General features: G+C 45.7%; 1 long non-coding RNA gene across 1 annotated transcript in view; it reads right to left on the bottom strand.

The window, feature by feature from the left end:
* Positions 1 to 26,742, bottom strand: part of LOC105451774 — a 142,061-nt gene that overhangs the window by 49,132 nt on the left and 66,187 nt on the right. The window contains exon 2 of the long non-coding RNA XR_974623.1: positions 24,424 to 24,482. This is a non-coding gene — a long non-coding RNA (uncharacterized LOC105451774). The remainder of the gene's footprint in view (positions 1 to 24,423; positions 24,483 to 26,742) is intronic.

Genomic DNA, 26,742 nt, shown 5'->3' with positions numbered 1-26,742 from the left:
GTGGGAGGGAGCGTTGCTGGCGTGAGTGTCTATGTACGTGCAGCCGAGCGGACAAGCGCGACGGAGGGCGGACGAGAGTGACCGGTGTATACACCGGGAAAACACGCGAACGCTTCGCCGTCCATTCCACGGGACTCTCTCCTTTATGTGCGCCATTATTTCTATCCAATAGAGGTTGAGTAATGCCGCGTAAGGTTTTCTTTTTCCATCCTTCCCTTCCCCACCCGACTCTGTGCGACCTGTGCCCCGCGAGTTCCACCGACGGCGCGTTACTCTTTTATGTTTTTTTTTTCTTCTTCGCCCTCTTCCTCTCCTTCTTTTTTCCCCCCTCTCGCCGTCCCTCGCCCCCCTCGCCGCCGTCGGCCCACCCGCTGCAGTTTGTAAGCCTGCTGTCCGTCCTCCCCCGTCTCCCACGTCCTCCCGGTGGCCCTTTCTGGTACGCGAAGAAACTTTGATTATAACCTGGCAGCTACTTTCCCGCGGTAAAAGTCTGGTCTGGGTACCTTAATTAATTTACGTTAAGAGACTTCGCGGAAAGGCAGGTGTACCGTACGATTAAATGGCTTAGAGCGCCGCTAATGGGTAGTAAGCCGGTACACCCGGTGAATACCAGGGGGAGAGGGGAGAGCGATACCGGGGGAGAAGTAATAACGTTGGACGGAGAGCGTTCATGTTTATTTCATACGCGGCCGATCGCGCGTGCTTTAATGGGACTCTTCCGGAACCGATCGCCTGTAAATCGCGATTTCTATCGCGATCATTCATTGGTTCATTGATAAGTACATAGGTATTAAAATATTCTTCGACATGAAAAAAAAAGAATGCACGATTATTCGTCGCGTTGGGACAAAATAAATCTTATTTTTCAATTGGAAGCATCAGCGTAATAAAAATTCACCGATATACTCGCGATCGAGTTAGTTTCGATATTCGCAGGCACTCACGAACAGTTGCGGTGGCGGCTTTCGTGCCAAAGGAATGGCACCGTTCGCGGCGGTCTCGAACACGCGATTTATATCGGGTATCGGACATCTTGTACGGTTTAGCTACTAAAAGAATAGCTCAAAGCACTCGGAAGTCCAAAGCACTGGAAATCAATAATTGATAAGAGGAACGATTCTTCTTGTCTCAGCGAGCGTGGACAGCAATTCCCACTCTACCCGAGGGTAGATTTACTGTTTCTTAAAGCCCCTCGGCCCCTTTCGCAAGACGAAAATCAGAAGCAGGAGTGGATCCCGTTAAGCCCCGTAATAACAGGATTTCGTAATAGTATCCTATACATGTACAATTTAATGTTCTTAATGCACGGTATCCGTGTATGCGGTGCTTGTGTCTCACGTGTCACGACGTCTCGGGGAAATATAATTGCAAATATAAGCAGTGGGAATTGTAGGCAATTAGGCGACGCGCCGTAATGGTAAACGCGCGTAAATGAAATTAAGATAATCGAAACTCCGTTGGGAATTACGCGGAGACTCCCGGAAGCTGCGCTCTCCTCCCGGCATTTCGAATCCGTGCAATTAAACCGAGCGGTGTCGGCGCCGATATAAATTTCGGGATATATATATATCCGTCGGCCGTTCCATAAAACGTCCGCTAAACTGACAGGCGACGCGGCCCCCACACGTGCTTTTATCGACGGGTATTCGTAAACCGGTTACTCCGCGGGCGCGCATTGATGAAACAACCAATTATTTTCCTCGATGCACCCCGCGAGACAATTGAGTTTACACGGCCGATCATATTTTCGTCCTGTTCGCGGGGACACGTAAGCTTTTTAACGGATTTGTCAATCGTATTCATGTAAAATCATTCGGCCGACGATAATCCCCGCCATTGTGAGAGCTCATCAGCGGGATGCATCTCGCTCGCATTACCCGGCGCCTGCGGCCCCTTTCAACCGCCCGCTAGCCTGCACAGCATTGTTTTTACTTCTGCTTTTAATTAGCCGCTCGCGAACGTTCAAGTGCCTCCATAATGGTTTTAACCAACTTTCACGTGCCGCTGGAATCTGAATAAATCCCCGTTTGAAACGCGACGCATAATATGCTAACGGAATATTAGCGCGGCGCATAGCTTGCTAAATAATATGCAATTCGATAAAGCGAATCTTTCTTCGTTAATATCGATCAAAAATCAATGCACAATAATATGCGGAATTTGCGGATGGTTGGAAAGAGTTTATCACTTGAATAACGTCAAATTTTTTTTTCACCCATCGACAGACGAATTAAACAGCATCGTATGCTTTGACAACGGTATAATAAATTTCATCCGCTGGCAGCGTGGCAATGTTGAACGCGGTTAAACAAAAATTCACGGTTAAACCGCGGTTCCGGCATTAAGAGAACACGGCGAAAGTACATCTGCTATGTATCACTTTAAATCTCACTTCGACGCCGGGCGGTATTAAGTTACCTACCTCGCAGTTTCCCCTGCGGCACAATTGGGAACGCCGCGCCGTTGGGAAACTTCGAACTCGTTTTACCTGTCGCGGCTACGCGAATAAGGGGAATGAGTAAGAGCCGCGACACAGAAGATCGAGGTCTAGCGCTCGGCTTGATTTATACGCGCGGACCGGAACAAAATCCACCTTCTTAATACCTCCCAACGCGCGATTGCACAAAAGCGCTGCCAGAATACAAGGAGAGTAATAGAAAAGAGCGTGTATTTATCTATTTATCTGAGTCTACATTTTTGGTAACTCATCCGAAGGGATTGTGCGTCGTTTGTGCACAGATCGAGATCAGCTGTGCGAAGTTGCTCCCCCCTCCCTCTCACTACTGAAAATCCACTAACAACCGTTATCAGTCGATTGGTAGTCGTTTGGTATTCCCAATGATTGGTAGTCAAAGTTGTAAATAATAATTAATATGAAAAAGAAAACGTACGCGCTTGAAGTTAGCCTCTCCTTTCGCAAAATATGACTTTCCTGATTGCGTAAGTAATCATAACTGTAAGCGTTTGTTGGGTGATCATTTAATGTTTGGCAGACAATTTTCGAAGATGAAATTAAAACCTATAATAATAATAATACAAAAAGATACATATGTAAAGTTAAGTCTCTCTTTCTGATAATAAAAAGCATTATATTTCAGTGATCAATGCTACATAAATTTTCATTTTCAATTTTTAAGCATAATTATTATCAAATATTACCAATCGAGTGGTCGTTAGTCGATTTTCAGTAGTGGGAGGGCCAACTTTACACAGCTCGCGCATCGCGTCCGTTAATCGCGGCGTGGTTAAGAATATCCGACTTGTCAGTCGTAGTCGCGCAGATAAGAAAAAATACCGGCCGAACTTGGGAGGAGAGCAACTTTAATCGATCATAATGAATGCTCGTCCACCGGGTTCTCGTAGCCGGAGGCACGCCGCCCGCATTCAGAAACTTCAGAGGCTCTTCAGTCGTTAACGGAGTTTCGCCTTAACGACTGGCCGCTTCGATAAATTTCAATCCGCCCCCTCCGCCGCCCAACTATTCCTTTCCCCCCTCCATTTCTCTCTCTCTCGCGGTTCCGACCTTATCCATTCGCGTGCGCGCGCGCGCGCGTACGGTTTCCAAGACCCTACGACGACCCTGGGATGCGCTGTGCAAATATGACCCAAGTTGACCCCGGGACGAAGAACTCCGGCAGAAAGCACTCGCGCGGCCCCCTCCTAAGCACCCCCGGACGCAAGCACAGCTACCGAGTTTGTCTTTGGTATTAACGGGTTTTGGTATAGAGGCTCAGGAGCAAGAGAGCGAGAACGCGAGCGCGCGCGCGCGCGCGCTTGCTCGCGGAGCGCACAGCTTTAGTACCATAAATTCCCGGGTACGCGGACTCGCCGCCGCCGCCGCCGCCGCCCGTTAATATCGCCCGCGGGAAAGCGGTTTACGGGAACCGCCGTCTAAACCTTGCCCACCCCTTTGTTGTATTTACTCCGTATTTACTCCTTTTTCCGGATCGGCTCGGAAGATATCGCGCGCGCGGGCGCGTGTTGCCGGCTGGGTAGGTGGATCCCGGGGAAAATAGTATTAAATCTCGATGGCGATGGTGCACCCCCTGGCGGTCCCACCCTTCTCGCCCTTATTTTATCGTGCTTTCGGGCGCTATGACGAGGTGACAGGGCGAGGGGAGGGCTGCCGGGCGGACCGCGACAAGCACGGTGATCGATCAATCGTCGACGCCGGGTGAATTAGTATTCTCGATCTCGTGCAGCTCGTATCCTACTCCTTATAACATTGACGTAGATACGGCAAGACGGGAATGAGGAGATGTCGAGAGATAGCTTGTCAAAAGGCGTTGAATATTAAAGGAAATGCATCTAGTTTCATAAATCTTCAGACTAAACGCTATTTCTAGAAATTAATAAATAGTATATATATGTGTGTGTGTGTGTGTGTGTGTGTGTGTGTGTGTGTGTGTAGTGTATATAAGAATTGGTTGCTTTATAGAATATTTTATAAAAGATGTTTGCATTATATTATACAAAGAAAAATACAAATACAAATACATTATATTATACAAAGAAAAATACAAATACAAATACATTATATTATACAAAGAAAAATACAAATACAAATACATTATATTATACAAAGAAAAATACAAAAAAATTACTAGTAGAGGTACTAGTAATTTTTGTGTATTTTTTTGTATTTAAGCGTAATCTGTGTGTGGTTACCACTGTTACCAGTTATCCTCGGTCACTAACGTTAGTTATGTCAGCCAGTAGTTACGTCCAGTCTCTGGTCAGACCATTCCGCCACCGCCTTTAAAACGCGAACGGCGCGGATTACCGTCGGGCAGGGCAGTAAATTGAAAGGAAAATCGCTTCTTGAGAGAGCTCGCGAACGTCCGCGGCGACTTCCACGACGCCCAGGGCGCGAAGAATAAATTCCACGGCGGAATGTTTCCCCCGTTAAGTTTCCGGCGGTGCAATATCGACGCTATTTATCGTCTCGCCTCCGGCGTAATTGCCGCGTGTAAATTCGCGTACAACCGGAAATACGAATTTACTGATTTTATATTTCTCTTGGTTTTAATTAATAGACGCTTCGTTGCGTCGTTGCAGAAGCCTCTTTGCAAGTCGGGAAATACAACGCACGCGCGCGCGCATCGCTTATAAATACATTTTAAACCGGAAATTGAAAGGAAAAGCGGCGCGCTATGTAACGGGTGAGATATGCCGGCTACCGTGGTGCCGCGGAAAATTTCCTGACACCGTCGGAAGGACAGAGAGGAATAGCCCCGCTTTTTGATAGTCGCGCGAGCGGTTATCAAAATGCCCAAAATATGGCGCCGTGGCTGAGGATGAGAAGGTGAGATTATTTCTCTGTTTTAGCGTACAACAAATCATATTTCGACTTTCCGCTGCAATCCGAATGGCAGCTCTAAAATTATCGTGCAGAAAAGAGAACGTCCGAAGAAATGTACGTTTTCGAAACGCGAATGCACGAAGTGTGTATAATATTTGTTAAAGCACGGAAAAAAACTGCAAAAATAGCGCAAATGTCGGCTAACGCAGGAAAAATTGCTACTTGGTAATGGTTCAAGAGCACTTGTTGAACCATCGGGAGCCATCGTGACCTTACCACTCGAGGAAAACCAGAAAAGGGCTGACCACCCTTCACGGTTGCGAGCGTTCGAGTAGCAAAACCCTTCAAAAATAGGTCGCTCTTAAACGCGAAAATAACCCCTCCTCGATGGAATCGATGTACTCCCCGGCATCGCAAGTTTACGTCAGAGTGTTTATCCACCCGCTGCCGGGTGCGAGAGACGAGAAGATTCAATTACCTCCTCGCAACAAATTGCAAAATGGTATAGTGTAAATTGAAGCAGGAGCAACGTGCCGGGCATTAAAGTCGGTCGCTCGATTTTGAAAAGCCAGCAAAACCGTATTTGAGCCGACGACGTAAAAAGAGTAATTTTTTTCCAGCGATATTCAATTATGAAAATTTGATAACTATCGATTGGAAAAAAGCAAAGCGATTGGAGCCGGCTCATGTGAAAGCTGGGAAATATAAAGTCCCTTTTGGTTGTACAAATGGTTTTTCTATTTTGCTGTATGAAATTTGTTTTGCGCGATTTTATTGTGTAATTGTTTGTATCATCCCCTGTAAAAACTGTGAACGCACGATGACAGAATCGTACGTATACGAAGGACAGGTATACGCTGCTGACGCGCGAAAGGCATATGGCGCTGCAACGCTTTGTAAAAAGAGTTATATTTTTTATTAAATCGCAAGAACATTTCGAATTTTTCCGTGGGTAAATAAAGACTCGGGATACCGAAAGGATTAATATTTTTCTACACAATAGCTCGGAGTATATCCTACACATAACGGTGCGGAATTGCGTTCTCGAGGCGCGGCCCGGGCACGTGCGCGCTATTCATCGCCGCGGGGCGACGGGTTGCAGAATAATAAAGATTTTGCGAATTTGATGTTTCAATTTGTCGGGGGAGCCTCGCAGCGAGGGGGTGTGTATATGTGTGTATGCGTGTGTGCGTGTATGTATGTGTACGCGATCTCATCTTCGTTGTTAAGCGGAGCGATGTCGAGCGACGGCGCGTCGAGCACGCCGGGCATAAATTGCGGGGAGACGAAAGCCGGGGCGCTTAATATCGCTCGCGTGGAAGCCGTTTACGGAAGCGCGGAGCGGAGCGGAGCTGCGTTTCTCCACCACGGTACGCGCGCGCTCTTCTATCGTTGCCATAGGCTTCCTATATTCGCGCGCTGTTTAGTGTCGCTTACAAGGCGCACTTTCCCGCACCCGACGAGGCGGCGGCTCCGAAACGCAACGCTGAAAATCGAGGGACAGGTACGTATAACGTCGCGTCGAAAGCGGCGCCGGCGATCCAACGAAGCGTAAAGAAACTTTAGCGTTATATACTCGTCGTCGACGACGTCTTTACGCAAACGCCCGCGCGTTATTAATCGTTCATTTCGAAAACGGCGAATGCGTCGCTTTCTAACGAAATTGTGTGTGTGTGTGTGTGTGTGTGTGTGTGTGTGTGTGCGCGTGCGCGCGCGCGCGCGCTGGCTTTATGTCATTTATTTAAGTACGCGCTAAATGCTGAATGTCGGATCAAAAGCGTGCAAAATAAATCTCGTATACCTCTGTACGCGATGTACATATACGCTTTTAGTAGAACAATGCTAACATAATATTCTTGGCGTTTGACAAAAATCACTTCGTTATCTCGTAATTTAATCGTGTCGCCTATTGAATCGCGAAGCGAATGCTTATTTATAACGACCGGCGCCATGTATATGTATGTATGTACCGCATGCCGATCGATGCGCGTCATGTCATATGGTGAAGGACGATTAAAATCGTCGAAATTGGTCGTCTAGCGATCGTGCCGTGGTTAAAGATTAAACGCGGTCGCAGATCGGAGCGCTTTTAACGCAAATCGTCCTCGGAATAGCAGGGTCAAAAATAATTCACATCTGCCGGGCTTCTCCTGCAATGTTATTCGCGCGCTCGCGCGCATACACGCTGGCGCGTATACGGCGCGATGTCGTATGCACATACGGGCATGCATTTGCCCGGAAGTTTCAGCTTAATTTCATCTGCGGGGTAGCGCAATTGAAAGCCCGCCGAATCGCCCGCGAGCCATAAACCCCCATTTCCGCGTTTCATTTGGCCTCGTTTACAAGTGAAAGTACGTTCGCGGTGCACATCCTCCCTTTCCGACGCAGGTTGAAATTCGCCGCGCTGATCGACGGGAATAAAGAGAAAACGAGAAATTCTTCCTTGTGACACAGCTATATAGCGCTCGCTCATTTTCGAGGCAAACAAAGGGAAGAAAGAAACTTATTAGTTTCATTTCTTCACCGTTCCTTCCAAATTACTTTGAAAACGCAATTTCTCTCCCTCGAGAATCGCACTCTCCCCTCCCCCCCCTTCGGCCCTTCCCCTGTGCGTGCATTCGGCATCGTTTCATCGTTATATCGTTGCCGCAATGTCGATAGAATTGACTTTCCGCGCAATGAGCAGGTCAATCTCTTGCATTGCGGAGGCGATACGTAATACGATTGTTAAAACTTCCGAGATGCTCCTGGAAAGTTACGCAAACTTTGGTCTCCGCATTAAAAAAAAAAGTACTGTATAAAATAAACTTGATAATGAATGCAATTCTCTGTTTGTGAGGAAATGTACTTTGAAAGTAATAACACTATTATGGCCGGCGCAATCAGAGTGAAATTTCCAGCGATCTTTCTTTTCTCTCTCTCTCTCTCTCTCTCTCTCTCTTTTTCCAACCCTTTTTTTTTTAACCGGGCTCTCTCGTCGGCCTGGTTTTTCGTCACGATCACGCCCACCGGCTATACCGGAGGTATACGTATATATATATATAATGCAGCGGCGAACATGTCGCTTGTTAAGAGAAAAATATTTTTTACCGGTTCGCTCTCATCGATCCTCATGCGCGGTGTCGGCGAAAAAAATAGGTCGATTTATCATATGTGTACACGCGACTTATCGAAATGACACGTAATGTCCGCGGGGAGATAATACGGCCTATTAAATTTCGTTTTGCGTCGAAATTACCGAAAATGCGTACACGGCGCGTAATAGAGCCGCGCCATGTCGAGATTGCGCCTATGATCTAGTCGTTGTTGTATACCATGATATAATGATGCCCATCAACTAAAGCTGGGTAGGCGCACACGCTGCCCGCTTAATCTCGACTGCGCGAAAGCAGTTTATACAATTAGAGACGCAATATATGTACGTACGCACTTAATCACAGCGGGCGCCACCCAGTTCCCCGTTTCTGTTTTCATTCGACGGGAAATTAGCCAAGAAGGAAATGCCGACGCTTTACCGAAGATCCGAATACGCGCGCTCGGATTACCGCTTACGCGGATTAAAATTGAAACCGGGCATCCGCTCGCGCGTAATCGGGAGTATTACTCGGCGAAAGAGAGAGAGAGAGAGAGAGAGAGAGAGAGAGAGAGAGAGAGAGAGAGAGAGAGAGAGAGAGAGAGAGAGATGACCGCTTTGGGTTTTCTGCACGGTTTACGCATAAATATGCGTGTATATGCGGGGTGTGCGGAATACATAATGCGAAATCGTATATCGCCTAATGCATGTACGTCCGCGCGGGGCTAAACATGTACTCCATTACGCGATGCGGGATTACAAAGTTTTAACTAGCGAAACTAGTTCAAAGCTCCGACCCCGAAACGCAGCTTTAATTTTCTAGCATGTTAAAGAGGATTAGCCATGATCTCTCCTCCCCTCACGGCAATCACGATATTTCGGGAATCTTTTTCAATTATTAAAGTGCAGACGTGTCCGCCGCACGGCGGAGGGTTTACCATTCAATATTTTATATATAATACTTTGTCTGTGTTTTTTTTGTTTTTTTTTTTAACGCAAAAAATACACGTGTTAGCAACGCGGTATTTCCTAGCGCGCAACGCAACGTTGTTGTAATCTAGAGTAAAATATCCGCGCTTTTTACCATTTCAAAAATCATGCAATGTGCAATATTTGATATTATACTTTCATATTTCCACCGAATGTTGGCGCAACGAGATTATTGCGCGGTCAAACATTCTTGGGGCAACTGCGCGAGATAACAAGTTTAACGAGTAAAACACTTGAAAGCGGTACACGGGAGAGAGCAACACACAGGGCGACTTTTATTCTGCAGCAGCGACTGTATTCTTATGGAGGGAAAGCACATTCGCGAAAAAGAGCGAGAGAAAGAGAGAGAGAGAGAGAGAGAGAGAGAGAGAGAGAGAGAGAGAGAGAACGAGAAGAGAAAGAGAAAAGAGAGTTCTCTGGAATATTGTGTGCACGTTTTGCTCTGCGCCGTATTGTGCTGCGTGCAATGGGTTATCTTGGCAAACACGTGATAAGGACCACTGCTAATTTACCTTCCAGAAATATTTTCGCCGTCCAAATTTGGTTGTCCTGTTTAGCGACATTCTACCCGTAATAATTTGAATTCTCCTAACATTGAACAGCGCGGTGAAGATTGGCTTAACCGTACACGGTTACTAGATTCCTTGAACATTCTCAATTCCATATGCTTTTTAGATAAAACACAGTGGAACGTGAAGTATGTTACGATCACGTACATTATTCGACATGTTCCCACGAAGCGGACAGAATCCCTATTCTAACTCCGCTAAATAGTCACGTTCGCAAATTCAGGAAACCTCTGCGCGCCAGTCAAACGCCGAAATAATTCCGCGGCCGTCTAATCGAATTATTGCAAAACGTCGCCCGCGCGGACGTCGGAATAAAGAACGATCGGAAATATTTAACGAAGCGACGACGTATATACGTATTCCGTCGCCGAACGCGAACAGCCCGATCGTTACATCCATCCCCGAGTGACGAGTGTAAAGCGCTATATTGCGCCGCCGGCTACGTAATATAGGGATATGTAATTTGTCAAGGTTGTTTCTACGACTTCGTCTCCCCGCACGTCGCGCCGTGACGTAATGACGCCATCAAACCCCGCGCGCGCGGACGTAAATTCATCGGCGAAGTTCGCGCTTAATTCCGCACTATACGGGGTAGCAATTCGTCGGGGCGGCACAACTGTACCGGCACCCCGCAGATTTCCATTTCTACTCCCCGTCGCGTTCCCGCGCGCGCGCGCTCAATCCATTCTAGATTTCGCCGCCGACGAGTTTCCCGGAGAATCAGGGGACGCGCGAACGAAGATATACACGCGTCGGAGCGCGTTTCGAACTATATACCGCGATCGTATACCTCACTTTCCGGCGATAAACGCGCTACCGTTAAATTGCCGGGCGACGAGTTTCGGTAAAACGCTCGACGTTACAGCGCTGTCGACGGTAAATCATTAAAATCAATGTTACGCACATTAGTTGCAAAGGCATATATATACTCCCGCATCGCGAATCACGATGTAATTGCGCGGCATCGTGTAACGTTACGCGCGAACGCTTTTACCGAACGCGTGTCCAAAACGTGATTGCGCATCATTAACGCATTGAGAGCCGGGTGCAACTTTGTCGCTGCGTGAGGGGGGGAGGGATAGGGCGGCAATACCGCGCTGATGATGTAAAGGCGCCATCAAGTGTGCGAGCGTAAATTCGCCGGTGAAGTTTTCGGTCGATATCGCTCGCGGGCGTCGAGACTTACGTCGCCTGTTCATTTTTGATTCATCACCGGTCGTAACGTAGCGGGAGAACAAAGTTCTGCCGGAGAAGCAGAGAACGAGCGAGCGAGCGAGGGAGCGGGCTGGAGCCACACGGGTTGGAAACGTCGAAACGATGTAATCGGGACCGAAAATCCCGGCGTAACGACCGCGAGGGGAAATTCCGGGGGATGGGAGATGGAATCGTGCCTCTACGCCCCTCTCCCCCTCACCCCTCCCCTCCTTCTCTCTCTCTTTCGTCTCTCCCGCTGAAGATCGTAATTTCCAAATCATTTGTAGCCGATGTTCAGATCCGTCTGCTCTCTTTCTCCCTCCCGTCGCCTCCACCGCCGCGCCGTCAACGATAGGAAGCCGCTCAGCCGCGAAATCCGCCAAAGCGCGTTCGCGGGCAGGTCCGTTGCGATCCATATCCGGCTGATGGCGATGTAATCTGGACGCCGTTTGCGGGTGTTTCCGGCATCCGTGCCCGGGCGGGCCGATACGATGTAATGAGACCATCGAGCACGCGCGCCGACATAAATTCGGCCAAAGTTCTCGCTTAATATCGCCCGCGGGCGGGCGATCGGCGAGGACGGTCTACACTCCCTTCCGAAACCGACACGAAGTTCCGTGTCTGCGCCCGTCCGCGTCCATTCTCTCCCGCGCTCCTCCTCCTTCGCCCCGCGGTTCCGTCTCATCTCTCTCGTTCCGCAGAGGATTCGTGCCCGGAGCGGTGACGTGTCCGCAACTAATCGCCAACGTGGAAACAGGACAGGCTTGGGACGGCGGAGGCTGCTGGCCCGTGGAGTGGCGGTGAACGAGGTACGACGTGAAACGGAACGGAAATCCCAAATACCGGCTTTGGCCACGTAGTCGGGACGGAAGGAGCTCCGGGGCTTTGTTAGGAAAGTCCGGGAGGAGCGAGCGAGCGAACAAACGTACGTATACACCCGTATATATATATACCCGAGCCATACGCAACGGGATATATATTGAGATACCTGCAGCCTTGCGGTCTCGCGAGGCCTCTGTCGTTTGTTCGCCGACCGATATCCGATGGCACGCCGCCGCTGCTGCTCTGCAGCTACAACCGTAGCGGCTTTGTTGCTGATTCGGTGAGACAGTGCCGGGGATAAGAGACGAGTTGGTCTGCCGTGTGTAGCAGGAGGTCAGGGGATTTTGATCACAACGACGCCGAGATTGGAAGACCGGATGTCATACGACGACGACGACGAGGAAGATATAGTCGGACGGAGAAAATGAAAAACGGGGCGTGAAAACACATGGCTTGCTTTCCTTCACCCTCGATGATTGGATGAGTGAAAAATTTATTAGCGGGAAATTACGAATTAATTCGACATTCGATATAAACGAGGGGTATAACGACATTAGACAAATCCTACCCAAAATGTATTTGTATGAATGTTTAAAGATCGGTAATATCGTCGGAGCAGATATTGCGTCACTCAGGCTTTGTCTGCCCGCCCGATAGCTCCGATATCGGATTTGTGTCACGTTAAAACTCCGTCGAAAATTCACAGCACGTATACTCGTCAATTAATAGTTACTTGACGGCGCGACACAGAACTGCACTTTCTAGACGTTTATATTGAAGCCGTAACTTCAACAGATTCCCGAAGAGAGTATCAAAGCTTTAATCAAGTGAAGACCTCGGTCGCTCGTAATATTATTCGTGCGCAATAAATTTAATACTGTTACCCGAATTACTCAAATATAAAATCGAGTAACCTTTATTTATAACTGTAAGCGAAAAGAAGTTTGCTGAGCGAATTAAATATTAACGAGATTACGAAAAATTATAAGACAAATTATAGATGTAAAATATATATAAATACGGCAAGCAGTGGAGTTAATCAATTTGTTATCTTGCTTATTACTGAAGTACATTAGGAAAGAAAAACGGCTTTCCGAGGTAGAGATAAGCTAAATATTGTACTTTTAGTGATGAAAGAGAGAGAGAGAGAGAGAGAGAGAGAGGGAGGGAGATGGGAGTGAAGATGCGGAAAAAAGAATAAATTAAACCAGCTCTACTCTTAAATTCACGTAAAAGCGCTAGCCGCGCACTGGAGCGCTTCTTCCTGCGAGAAAGATGAAAAAGTTAAAACTTCAACCATCCTGCGTAGTTGCCGCGCGCGTAGTCGCCGCGTAGATGTACAGTGTTTAGTTCAGGCAACTTCAAGTCCAAGCACACTTCAAAGAGACACAGCGTCAGCTAGAAATTTCCGCGTAAATTTCTCAGGTAGCTGCGCTATATATCGCGCAAGTGCAGTGTACAGCGAGTGACGCATGCTGCATCCGCGGAGTACGTCGGTTGCGTGATAGATACTGGATACAAGATAACATATATATACGGGATACCCGTCGACTTGGAGAATTACGATATTGTAAGCAAGTAGCGTGCATAAAATCTACGGTTCGTGTTACCCGACTGGAGGAAGAGAGAGAGAGAGAGCCGAGAGAGGTAGCTGAAGAGAAAAGGAGAGGAAGAGAGAAGAGATATATGCGACTAGAAACCTCTTGATTACATGCAGAGCTTTAGCAATTACTTATGTATATTAAAAAGCGACGGATTGCTTATCTGTCAACGAAACTACGCGAAATGACTCCGTCTTTGATTTAAAAATATGTTTTCCAGAGGGCTACATAAAATGTACTAATTTTTCTACTGAGCTACGTAAGATGATAGATTACGTGTAAGAAAAGGTTCCTTTTAACATTTATTTTTATCTTCTTTCCTCGTTGATTAATAACGAGAGCCCCGAGAGAGTCTCTCGAAAAATTCTAATCCCCAAATCTACCAAAAATGATCATTAGCTCCCTGGAATATACCCGTATAAAGGAGCATTCATTGCGAAGACGCGGCAGAAGCCGCGGCCGTTATTCGCGACAGCCGTCTTTATTGCCACGGTGAAGGATGTGGATCTGGCTTAACGGAGTGTTCCCTTCCGTCTGCAGGATCTGCCGTTTTCCTACCGCGCGTTTCTTTCTTTCTCTCTCTTTCCCTGGATGCGCCTCCCCTTTTTTGTTTCCCCCCCCCCCCTCCTCCTTTGTCCCCCCGCCGCGCCATCTTTCCTCACGGCTGCGCCAACAAAGAAAGCGGGTAATCTGCAAACGACTCGGCTTATATCTAACGAGGCGGCGCATTAGTCGTGGCCGGTGATCTGTATGCGAGGATATTGCGAGCGATGCCGGCTTTATTTACGGCGCCGCACGCCCTCCAGGGGGTGTGGAAGCGCGCCCCATGATGTCCGCCGCGCGGAGTGCCGTCGCCACTTAAGCGTCCCGGCGTGCACAGCCCCGCGGACGTATTTCTTCTCGAGCAGCTCGTAATTTCGCGCGCCGCTGCGACGAGAGCTCGTCGGTATCCACCGAGACCACCGAGGGGGTATCGCGATATTATTCCATGTTTGTTTTATGGATGTCGAGGGACCGTGCGCGCCTCGCCGCGCCCCGCCGCGCCGCGCCGAGATATCCCGGGGAAATGATCCAGTCGGCACCGATAACCGACGTTAGAATATTGACGCCCCGTTTTATCAACAGATTTTCTTAAATATTTTCGATTTTCGTGTTACTCGTTCTTGGAAAAAAAATATATTATAATAATACTTCAAGAAAAATATACGCGAATGTCAATAATTTCATGAGCTATCAGCGAAGCATGTCTTTGTGATGAATTTTTTAGTTCTCCTTCTCGATATAAGTGACGTTCAAGAATTCATGCAACAGAAAAGTTGTCCTTACATCGTAAAGCATGTAATATTCGGTATAATATTCCGATGAAAATAAAATTTCTCGCGTCGAGGATTAAAAATATCGTCCAATATAGATATGAAATTTTGACACAACAACATTATCCACGTCTTGTTTGAGCCTGTTATTGCAGAATTGTTATCGCCCGCACAAAATCGCCTATCTATTCCGCCGAAATTCAAAACCCCCACTTGTCCGGCTGTAGATGACGCACAGCTATCACATAAAAAGGTATAGAAGCGGAAGCGCTTTTCCCGCGCGTTCGCAATTTTTCCATTTTGTATGGTCCGCCGATCGGCACATTGATGACATTCGCGCGTACCTTTTCCCCGTTCCCACCTTGCTTGGTGTCGTATACATGAATATTGGAAAATCCGATTCGGCATTACTCAATTCCGAAATTCGATCCAGGATCCTCCCGCGGTCGCCGTTCTAATCGCGCGGTTTGCGTGCGCGAATTGAAACGTTAACGCGGTGTGTTATTCGGACAGGTATTATTCGGCGCTGTGAAATTTGGACGCGAGCTATAATTTGTTTTCACTTGTAGTTGCGATATATATTAAACGAAATGTCTCGAACTGACAATATATTGTGTGTATAAGGCATAAAATAAATATAACACAAAACCTTCCTTTCTCCCTTGTCTGAGCATTCAATTTACCGGACGTTGCATTATTACGTATACCGGTATCAAACGTCTAATTCCGAGCGAGAACTTCCCCGACCGTGCCAGATCACTCTCGGCATCAATGTATATTGTATTGGACCTCACGCTCGAGAAAGTCCGAATACCTACAGACGGATTCGCCGGCATCGTCAAGTCCCGATGAATCCCCGGCCCGTTGTGGCACAACAATACCGCGGACGTATTCCCAGACACTCGGGGCCCCATTGGGATTCGCGACTGCTTAAGGGACACGCGCGTTCGCGTTCCTCGCGCATTCCACCGAACACTCCTCGAGTTCCATGGAGTTCGCCTCGGATAGCTGCTGCGAATCGCGCAATAATATAATCCGGGATATCTTTCCCCGCCGGCGGCCGCCGGAGTCGCGCGGTACGAATTAGCCGAAATTTGTACGAAGAACCAACGACCGGTATCCGGCGAGGAGGACGATATAAGCCCGTCCGCTTCGGGTAGGGGTTCTGAGGAAGTATATACAGTTGCGGAACGAAACGGCCAGCGCGCGCGTAACTTTTTCCGTCGCAGATTTTATCGCGTAAACGGCCGGGGGACACGCTTAGAAGCTCCCGAGGCTCCGGGCAACTGTTCTGCCGCTGCACCGTCGGAATATATCCGAGGCGAACTAAATCGCGAGCGCGTAGGTGCTGCCTAATAGTTCGTAGGTACTCACCGGCACGTACAACCACGCAGGAATCTCTCTCTCTCTCTCTCTCTCTCTTTCGCTCTACTTGACTCGCCAAACCGTTTAAAGTAATTGCACTACGTTATGCAACGGCGAACCGACCGACGCCGTGTCGGACACGCCCCTGGGAAAAATTGGATTGTATCGCGGAAATATTTAATCACAGAGAGAAACTATACGGGTCGTCTTTTAAATATATCACGGTCCGCTCACGGTCAAACAGCGCAATATGCTTTTTCTTCAAACACTCGGCGCGCGCTCGATTCGATGCTACCCACGAATTTTCACATTTTTTACACCGTTTCGCCGATTGAAACAAAGTATTACGTCCTTCAGTTATACGATAAAATTTAAAACCTCGAAATAGGTATTCACGTCGTTTGAAATCGGCTGTTCAATTTTTTTATATATGTATATATTTCTCTCCATCAGAACGCCAGGGCGGCGGGCAAAGGGAGGGAGCACGCGCTAAAATACAAGTTATGAACAGTTCAACGGCGAGGGTAGATAGATTATTTCCTAAAATTAATTTGAAATCCGACCGGTATCGAGAGCCGCGAGTGTGTTATCGTGCTACCGCGAGGAAAGCGGATACGTTTCCCGCGGAATCCGCAAAAGCGTTTTATCGGCTACATTATTCTGCACTTGTACGAAACTGTCGGCCGACCGGCGCGATCTCACTTAACCGTGGAACTCTATGCACACGCCCTACGCGCTATGTAACGTAGGTGTACGATGTTATATATTCCGATGGCGCATATACGCGAAATCATTATCGCGAGACCGCGCATATTAGGAAAATGCGCGACGAGGAATACGCGCGCGGGAGCCCGCAATTTCGGCCTGACGATATGTACGGCGTGGTTGATGCGACTGGCAGCCGCCGAACAGGTCGACATATTCCCTGCACGCGGAGAGCCCCGTACGCTCTAAAACGGAAACGCCACACTTTGCTTAGCGTTAGGGAGAGAGTTGCTTCTGCAAGCGTCACGTCGGCGCCAGATATTTACGATGGAAAGAACCCTCCCGAGCGGGCCACGCTCAATGGAGCTGTAAGGAGGTTACGACAGTAGTAAACTCCGATCAATTTCGTTTCGTTGTTCCCCGTGTAATGTTGCAAAGGGCACGTATAGGTATAGCGCAGAAGTTACCAACTTCGATCCCTTCGGGGCCAGTATCGGGCCGGTAAATCGAATGGAACATTAAGACGGGGGAGGATATAAGCGCGTAAGCGGGTTTTGTGTACGAGTTAATACCTAAACGATCGGCAAATGAGCCGCTTATCAAGTAACACGGAATAAGATAGTTCACTGACTGCCACGGTGATCATCGTGATCGGTGCCTACAACTTTTCAGTGGCGCTCCAGCGACTGGTGTTATCGAAGCTTTTTAAAACGCCTGTGAAATAAATGTATAATGTGATTAAATTTTATTACACAATATTTTATCATATATTTGTATTTGATAAAATTCCATCGCGGTGTATATAAAAAAAAATTCGCTGGGCGGACGTTAATGCAATATTAAACATCCATCAATTAGTTTACAGTTCCGCTTTCCACGGACAGTGCATATTTCTTCCTGCATTAAAATCGTTTCGGCGTGGGAGGGGGAGGAGGAGCGATTTTTAATCGTATTATCGTTAGGCTATAACGTTATCCGGATTTAATGGCACTTCCGTGTCGCGAATTCTGAAGTACCTGTCAAATTTGTCGTAACCATAAATCCCACCCGGAGAACGCGCCCGTCGTTTCCGGGCGCGTACTGCAAATACCGGGCGAAGGAACCGGGAATTTCCGGGAGGATTGACGGTTGAATCTAAAGTTTCTTTACCGTAGAAGCGCAAAAGCGCTATTTTAAGACACGTACGTGCCGCAGAAAGTGCGCCGCCACTTTCAGACCTCGCGGAGGAGACCGTCGTCGTCGTCGCCCATCGGCCGCTGTCGCCGTCTCTCACGAGTCAAGTCTCGACGTCCGTCGTCGTGGAAACGAATAAAAGCGCCAAACGTTCCTTTCGTTAAACATTCCCTTTCGCCTGGGGGAATGAAATTTCGTCGCGAAACTCGGGCGACAGCTCGTAAACAGCTCCGCGCGAATTCACATCCGCACCGAAAATTCGCTTCGATTCGATACGAACCGCGCGCGACGCCGCGACGACGATGGATTCATGCCTAGGCGGGAAAGACCCGCGATTGGGGAAAAAAGGGCCAGGCCCCATCATCTCTGTCCGCGCGCGCTGTCGATCCATCCGCGGAGGCCACACCGCCGCCGGCGACGGCGATGATTCATTCGTGTTTACTCGCGCGCTCGAAACTTCGCGCGACATACGACGCCGAGCAAAAAGGCAAGTGTGTGTGTGCAGCGCAGATGCGAGATGCATACGTCGGTTCGACGTGATGCATCGCGGTTTTACGCGTGACGATAAACGGCCCCGTCGCGCCCGCCACGCCGGCTTCTTGTCGCGAGTAGAGATTATCTGTAATACCTGCGTAAACTGCACGGACGGTTTTATCAGCACTATTATCGGCTTGCGACCGCAGGCTTTTTCACGCCGCGCGACGCTAAAGCACTGTTGCAACGAGTTTAACGGCGAGAAAAACTTAAAAACTGAGTCGGCGTTGTGCATTAAGAACTTCATTATCGTCGATTGTTTAAACAACGTCGCTCGGGTGCTCTTTTATCGATGGAGATATCGTTGTGTTTCTTTTTTTTTTTTAATTAAAGGACACTGGCCGCTTTTGCCGATGTTTTAGCATTTAACAATTTTATGCGTGCGACGTGTTACGTATTTTGTCGGAGCTTTTAAACGGATTACATCGCATGCTTGCTTTCGCGATCGTATTACCGTCTGCAAAAGTTTTTACGAATTTACGGGTCGATGAGTGCGATGTTAATGACATTCCCATTAGCAGTTTCCAGCCCTGAACGGCTCAAGTTAATACAACGACTTAAGTTTGTTCGATAATTACGTTCGTACGTGACAACATATCGAGTTAGCTAAAGGAGCTTCCCCCCCCCCCCAAGATCAAGAGCCTGATATCGGAAAACTTCTTAAAAGACTGACAAAGATATCTCCACATTGTAAATTTCATTTTTCACGCAACATCCGCGCAATCACTCACGGCTGCGAAGTTTCGCAAAATTAACGTTATGCCGAGATAGTTTCCTTTCTTATGAAAGGAGAAAGTTTCGGTGAAGTGGAAACTCGCATCAACAGCGAGAGAAACACAACTGACAGTCGCAACATTAATAAAAGTTATTAATAAATATGTGTTGGTAGATGAGTTATAACAAAATTAGACGAAAATTTGCACATTATGAGAATAAATAGAATTAATAACTCCACTTTGACGTAATGGGCTCTATGAGATGTTGTATTTATCTGTGATATTTTTATCTTAATACAACGCACATACATCTACATACACATTTCTGTATATTTCTAATATACAGAAATTTCGTGAATCCATTATTTCATATTAATATAAAGCATGATACATCACTCAGCGAGACGACACGCAGCAGCAGCGGAGTAGAATGTGGATATAAACAAATTATAGCAATAAAATAGCTAAAATTAAAAAAAAAGAATTGTTGCTCGTACTTGAAATAATTCTATACTATTAATTCTGTGACAAATAAATTTGTGATTAATTCAGAATAAAATAGTAATAAAATATTCATCCCCGCCTCCCTGATTCACCGCGTCACCCAATATCAATTCCCAGACCTGCTTTTCCTCTCAGATTTACACCGGGTTCGTTGCACTCGCACAACACCCGCGAAAACACGATTAATTACGATCGCGCCCACGCTAATCATCCGAATCCGACGATCGCAGTATTTCGGACTCTCCCGACGTTGACCGTATATCTCCGAAATACACAAAGTAATATTAAAAAAAAACCGATATATACCTGCGCACATACACGGTTTTCCAATTTGAAATCACGTCCGACGAGTCACATATATTTTGTACCGTCTTCTCACTCCGAAGACGAAGCGGCAGATATCGTTTAAGTTAATGGAAACTGCGAATCGCGAAATACGAGATGTGTCCAAGCATAACTGTCATTATACGTATACGTTATGCTCATTCCTCGTATACATATTTTAACGGAAACGTTAACGTGTAATTCTTATTACTTGCAAAAATCGCATTTTAATACTTGCCTGAAGTTATGCGAGTGGCACTCGCGTCGACGCGCATTATGCCGTTATTGATTCCGCATTCGGAATCGGAGCAAATCGAGTGCGTGCTCGCCTGAACGCTGAGAGCCCCGTAGGTACAGGGCAACTGCCTGCCCGCATGAGACTCGGCCGAACGAATTGTTACGCGCGGCGACCTTGCGTACACAACGCACCGTGACGTCAAAACAACAAACGCCGGGAGTACCGAACACCGAGTATGACTTCCAGGGAATATTTCACGCGTTTACAAAACAAAATGCATAACGGTATATATATATACCAAATATATATACCGTTCCTTGCATTTCGGAGTGATTTCAAACCGACCGTTACCGCGCACCGCATCGAACATTTTAACTGGAGATATATTATTTTATCTATATAGATCGAACACAGGCATTTACGTAACTTTAACTTCTTATCGTTACTGCTACGCCAAATTTTTATGTCCCAAGAGAAATTATATGATTTTAACGAGTCGAACATTTTTCTTCTGTGATTTTTTTTTTTTTACCAAGTCGTGGAAATGACGTCCAATTTTCCTTTTGCTCTCTCTTTTCTCGATTTATTAAAATCGCGCGATTAAAATCATACCTCTAAAATTTAAAGGAGAAAGACGATAATAATGGGTTATATAATTTTAATTTTTCAATCCCGAAACAAAGAAATCTTTCATTCTGCCTCAAAATTCGAATTAATACTAGATTTATTATTTCCCTTGAAGCCGCGGGTATTTAAAGTTTTCGCAATTTCCGGGGAAAGGAGTTTGACGAAGAATCAAATGACGGCGCGTAGACGATAATTTAAAATAACCTCGTAATACGGGAAACCGCTCTTTAACGTGAATTTCTCAAGGGGACCAGCTCTGCGTCTGACCGTTTACATGGCACTACTACTGAATGCGGAAAGGGAGCTGAACATTTGCAACAGCCAACAAAGTCAACGCGCGTTTCGCAGCCGCGGCGGCAACGGCAGCGGCAGCGCGGCGGCGTCGGCTGCAGGCAAGCAGGCGATACAAGGCTGACGGGCGCCGAAAGCGAATTACCACCGCGAGACCCCCGGATGGTTCCCGGTGCACGTTCGTTGCGGCACTTCGACACTCGCGCGATCCGGGAAGTCTGGGATGTAAATGGGTTCCGACAATCGCGAAAGCGGAAGGCATGCGCGCGCGATATCACTCCCACGGCGCGAATATAATCGCGACGACATGCGGAACGAAATAACAGCCGCGGGGAAAGTGTGTTGGCGCAACAACGGGGCAACAACTTCGCCGTATTTCGTAAGTAGCTCCGGATTACGCACGCTAATGAAGTTTCCACGTGCGCGCGTCTCGAGCGTTTGTTAATTGGAGATACATGAATCCAATTGTAATCGCGCTGAGAAAATTGCTTACAGCGAGTAAACTGTAAGGCGGCGGGGAGGGTGCGCGAGAATAACTTTTGCGTCTAACTTGCGGGGGGGGAGGGGGGAGGGTAACTCATAAAGATCAACTGCACTATGCTAAGATTAAACATACTTTACAAGTTAATCCGGAGAGAAACCGTAACACACACCGCAACAGCGAGACGAAGTTGGCGATAAAAGACCTACTAGAGCGAGCTGCTCTACATTTAGCGACACTTCGTTTCTTCCGGCGCGGCTCAGGGAGATGCACGCGGGACCCTCTCTCCTGTCTCCCTCCCTCTTGTCCTCGCGCTTTTGTGCCACGGAGCTCGCCCGGCGCGCCTTATTCTCACGATATATAATTGTCCCGGGACAAATGAACCAGTCCCTCGCTCTCTACCTCGTCTCGTAAGAAATTAAAAATTTCAGTGGCTCGACCTGACGTTCTGTCGCCCGACAAATTGCCACCGCGACGAACGTGACGGCTCACACCAAACGCGCCTCTGGCTCGACGCGGAGGAGAAATAGAAGAAAAGTACGGACACACTCCGCTTAAACGAGACCCCTTTGACGGAAATTGGAAGAGGAAATTTCGTATTTAGGAGTAAACCCACCTCCGTGGAATTTCAAGTGTGTCTCACGGTACCTCTCAGTGCAAATAACGCATGGCGAAGATTCTTTTTTTTTTAGACAAACAAGAATTAGCCCAATCGATCCTTTTGTTATTACAAAGAGTAAGAGAGAAAGAGAGAGAGAGAGAGAGAGAGAGATTTTCTGTCGTCTTTCTATAGCCAGATATTTTGGCGTTCTTCGACTGACGCGGATAGACAACAAAAGGCTATGACGCTATTCTTTAATCGCTCGATATACGATATAATTGTTGATCCTCGAGACTAACGTGTCGGGTGGGCGCGTTATGCAAATGCGGCTCAGACGCCATATGATATTTTCATGATGCGGATTCAGCCGACCGCACAACTAGCTGTCTGCCATATAGGAGGCCGTAATATCGGTTAAACGAGTTTGTCCCGTCCGCCGTCCACCGGCTGTCCGCAAAATCTGCAAATAATTCTGTGACAACCTCCCATCGGTGCGCGGCGAAAGAATTGCGACGAATCGCGTGTTTAACGACGTTTGTGGGATATCCCGGGTATCCCGGTACATATATCTGTGCCGGTAGTTGCAATGGATCGATCGTACGTTCAACACCCACGATACTTCTAATCCTTAATTAGACTTGGCTCTCTCGAATTGGCGATCTCTATTATTTGCGATTGAATTCGCCACCGAGATCTCTTCATTATCAATTAATTATTGTCCGCATACTTTTGACAATCGAATTCTGTTACAGCCGTGCATCGCCGATTATCCCGTCAATTACGGATCGGATTAACGGGAACTCGCGTTATCATAAATCCGGGGCCAGGCAGGGCTGATCAATGTTGATTACATTTGATTACGGCCGGCAACATCCTCGCAAGCGGCGCATCATCCTCCCTCCTACAGCATTTTATTATCTCCAATTTCGGGGCGCGTCAAACGACATATAGAATATTCCATTTATTTGACACCGATATTTCATGTCGACCAATTTTCCAGGGTTGTATAAAACTAAACTTTTTTGCGTCGCACGATACAGTTATTTACAACGGTCGCATGAAATACACACGCGTTCCAATAGAAAAAAAAAAGATACGCGGATCAGAGTTTAGAAAATCGCGTTTACTCTCGTTCAGCATTTTTTCCGATAAAATGTGTCGAACAAATAATGTAACACCGAAACGTTTTGCCGGCTGGCAAAATTCTTTCATAATTCGTGCCATAGCAATCATTATTATGAATTTGTTGCATTTACGTGTGTACCAGCCGCAATTTTCTACGTTATTAAATTCCAAAATGGGGGCTTCATATTTTCATTTAATTTTTGCAACGTAGCCATATATTTGCTGAATGCAAGTGATTGCCACGTAATACTTATTATTATTCTCACAACTGTCCATAAAATTGTAATTACTACTATTACTAATGCCTTTTTAATAATTGTAGGACACTCGTCGATTGTAAATTCGCGAATTTTCGAGTGATTAATTATCCCGCGCTTTTTATTGCTCTCGCAACGCGAGTCGACTTGGTTTAATTCACGAACGGCCAGCGTCGACCAGGTAGTCGATCGATGCCATTTTTTCCCATTTCGAGCTCAGGCCTTAATCCGCAGATAAGCTTCGCGTACACGTAGAAACATACATTTGCGTACATCCGTCGTCATACGTTTAAATTTCCGCGAGGAGAGCCCCTGCAAGCTCGCAACGACGTTCGTTTTGAATAGAAAAAAGGGTTGAGCCTAAATTGATGGAAACGCTCCGCCGAAGCTGTTAGCGGACTGTTTAATTTTAACGTTCGTAGAGCTTTGCATTGCCATGCATCGTCCGACCGAGTTCAGCCCCGACTTTAAATTTTCGATTCCCATTTTTCCATTTCGTATACCTACGTTTGCGCGCTGTGGTGATTTTTTTTCTGCGTCATGTGTCTTGATTTCGTTCGATACGATTGCGTCGAACGTATATCAAATTTTTGCAGGTTTGATTTCATAAAGTCTTACCTTAGGAATTGTGTAGGAACAGTTTTAATACGCCGCAATCCGATCCAAAAACCAAAAGTCTGTAACAAAAAAATATGAAAAATGTTAATAAATACGAGAAGGAAATAAAGGCAATAACAACTAACTATGCCAAATAAATGATAATTATTCGATAATCCGATGCTTTCCTGTATTATAATTGTTATAAATTAGCGTTGATTATTATGGAAATTATTCTCATTTGCTAATCATTAAAGCAGCGTAATCATTGAAACAATAAATTAAATTCTCTCATCGAAGCCAGAATCGATGTAAAAAGAACATTTGTTTTAATTTCAATGCTCCAGTTATAATTCATGAGGATGCATGCAATTGTAATATCAAAAAACTGTCAAGGAAAAAAACGAAGGAAGAAGAAAATAATTCGCCAAAAAGTGACACTCGTTTCATTCACGTTTTTGTCGAAAAAATATCTATTTTATGTTAAATTACAAGCAAAAAAATTCATTTATTTGTACGATGCGAAGTTTAATACAACAATTAAGATATTATATAAAAAATATTAGCGTAAACTCGAAAAAAACAATGAACTTCCTATAATTTGTATATTTATTTTGCGAGTGATTGAAACTAATATTTTGTGTATATTATGAACAAATCAATAAAAATATTTTTATTGATTAAAATGTAGGATTACATTGTATTTCAATTTTTACACATTATCAATCGATTCATAATAATTTTTTATTAACAGTTCAGCCATAACCACCGTATTTTCGTATAATTTATATGTTAATAAACAATGCAGCAAATTTTACATTCGCGCGAGAATGAGATAAAGTGTTGAAAACACGTAAATTTCAAGTTGTTGTCAAAATTATGGCACGTTCATATTTATTATATACATATATGTGGTGGCTGTGGCATACATGATAGTATGCCTGCTCTCCGTGTAGGAGATCCGAGTTCAAAACCATCTAGAACTCAAGTAAACAAATATAAATAAATAAAATAAAAATCGACCCCTATCGTTCTTCCGGCCAACCGACAGTCAACACAACTCTGACGGCTGGATAGGATTCTGTGGGCCAATCACCCGCAAGTCCGAAAAGCAATTGATTCGAGGAAACGAATGCAGGCCGCGGGGTAACGAATGGCTCGATGTGCGAACACGCGAACACATAATCGGCGGTTTCGAGTTTGATCCTTCACCCCATATATGCTTCGATTTTAATGGAGAAGAAACGGTCAACAAAGAAATAGAAACAATAGGCAAGAGCTAGGCAGAAATAAAAAGCGATTGCCCCTAATAGAATAAAATGGAAAAGGCTTGTAGACGTCCTATGCTCCACATAAGGAGATAAAAGGATTATACATAACATACATACATACATATATATATATATAAGTTTTTATTTAAATACAGGTTTGTCGTATTCATAAATGTCTCATATATGAATATGACAGATCCTGTATTTAAATAAAAACTTTTTATATAAGCCTTTCACCGTTAAGTCTTGTGTAGTTCTGCGCAACATAAATGACGATTATGTGTGTGTGAAAGAAGGAAGAATTATCCAAGATTTAATGGTGAAAGGCTTTATAAAAAGTTTTTATTTCAATGGCACTATACTGCTCAGATATCGAGCCAAAGCTTATCATTCTCCTTCATATGTCTGTGGTGCGCACACTGATTATACACAGGCATATGGGACCTACAGTTTAAAGCCGAATCCGAACAGTAGAATTTTTGAGAGAGGTTTTCTAGGTCAAGGATACTCTCGGTGGTTTGCCGGACCTCCGGAGAGGAGACGCAAGAAAATTTGTTGGTTCCACCGGGAATTGAACTCGGGATCTGTAGTATGACAGACCACACTGTTAAATCTATAATGTCAAACTGAATCTTATTTAAGTTGCCACTACTCCTTACTTAATAAATAGTTATTTTTAACTAAAACAATACAGTTATTTTTAAATAAAATAATATATATATATATATATATATATATATATAAAATACTACTAAATATTTTGGTAAAATGAAACAAATTCTGTATTTTTCAACAAATTTTTTTTAGTCCGATACGTTCGACTAAACGTTACTACGATGACACAAAATAATTTTTTACTATTATAAACAAAATACTATTTTTTAACTAAACTTTTTATTTTGTTTCAATAAAAATTTATTGTATTCAACTCAACCGTTCTCTTAAAAATACATACTATTTATTATCCCCATCAGCATCGTTTAGTCAGTTCGATACTTGGAATTTAAACAAATATATTACTTGGCTAACTAAATCTGTCTCTTATACACATCTCTGAGCGGGCTGGCAA

The sequence above is a fragment of the Wasmannia auropunctata genome, unplaced genomic scaffold (assembly GCF_000956235.1).
Source record: "Wasmannia auropunctata unplaced genomic scaffold, wasmannia.A_1.0 LD336044.1, whole genome shotgun sequence".
Classification (NCBI taxonomy): Eukaryota; Metazoa; Arthropoda; class Insecta; order Hymenoptera; family Formicidae; genus Wasmannia; species Wasmannia auropunctata.
Note: the sequence above shows the minus strand (reverse complement) of the source record. Positions and strands in the feature narration are given on the sequence as shown.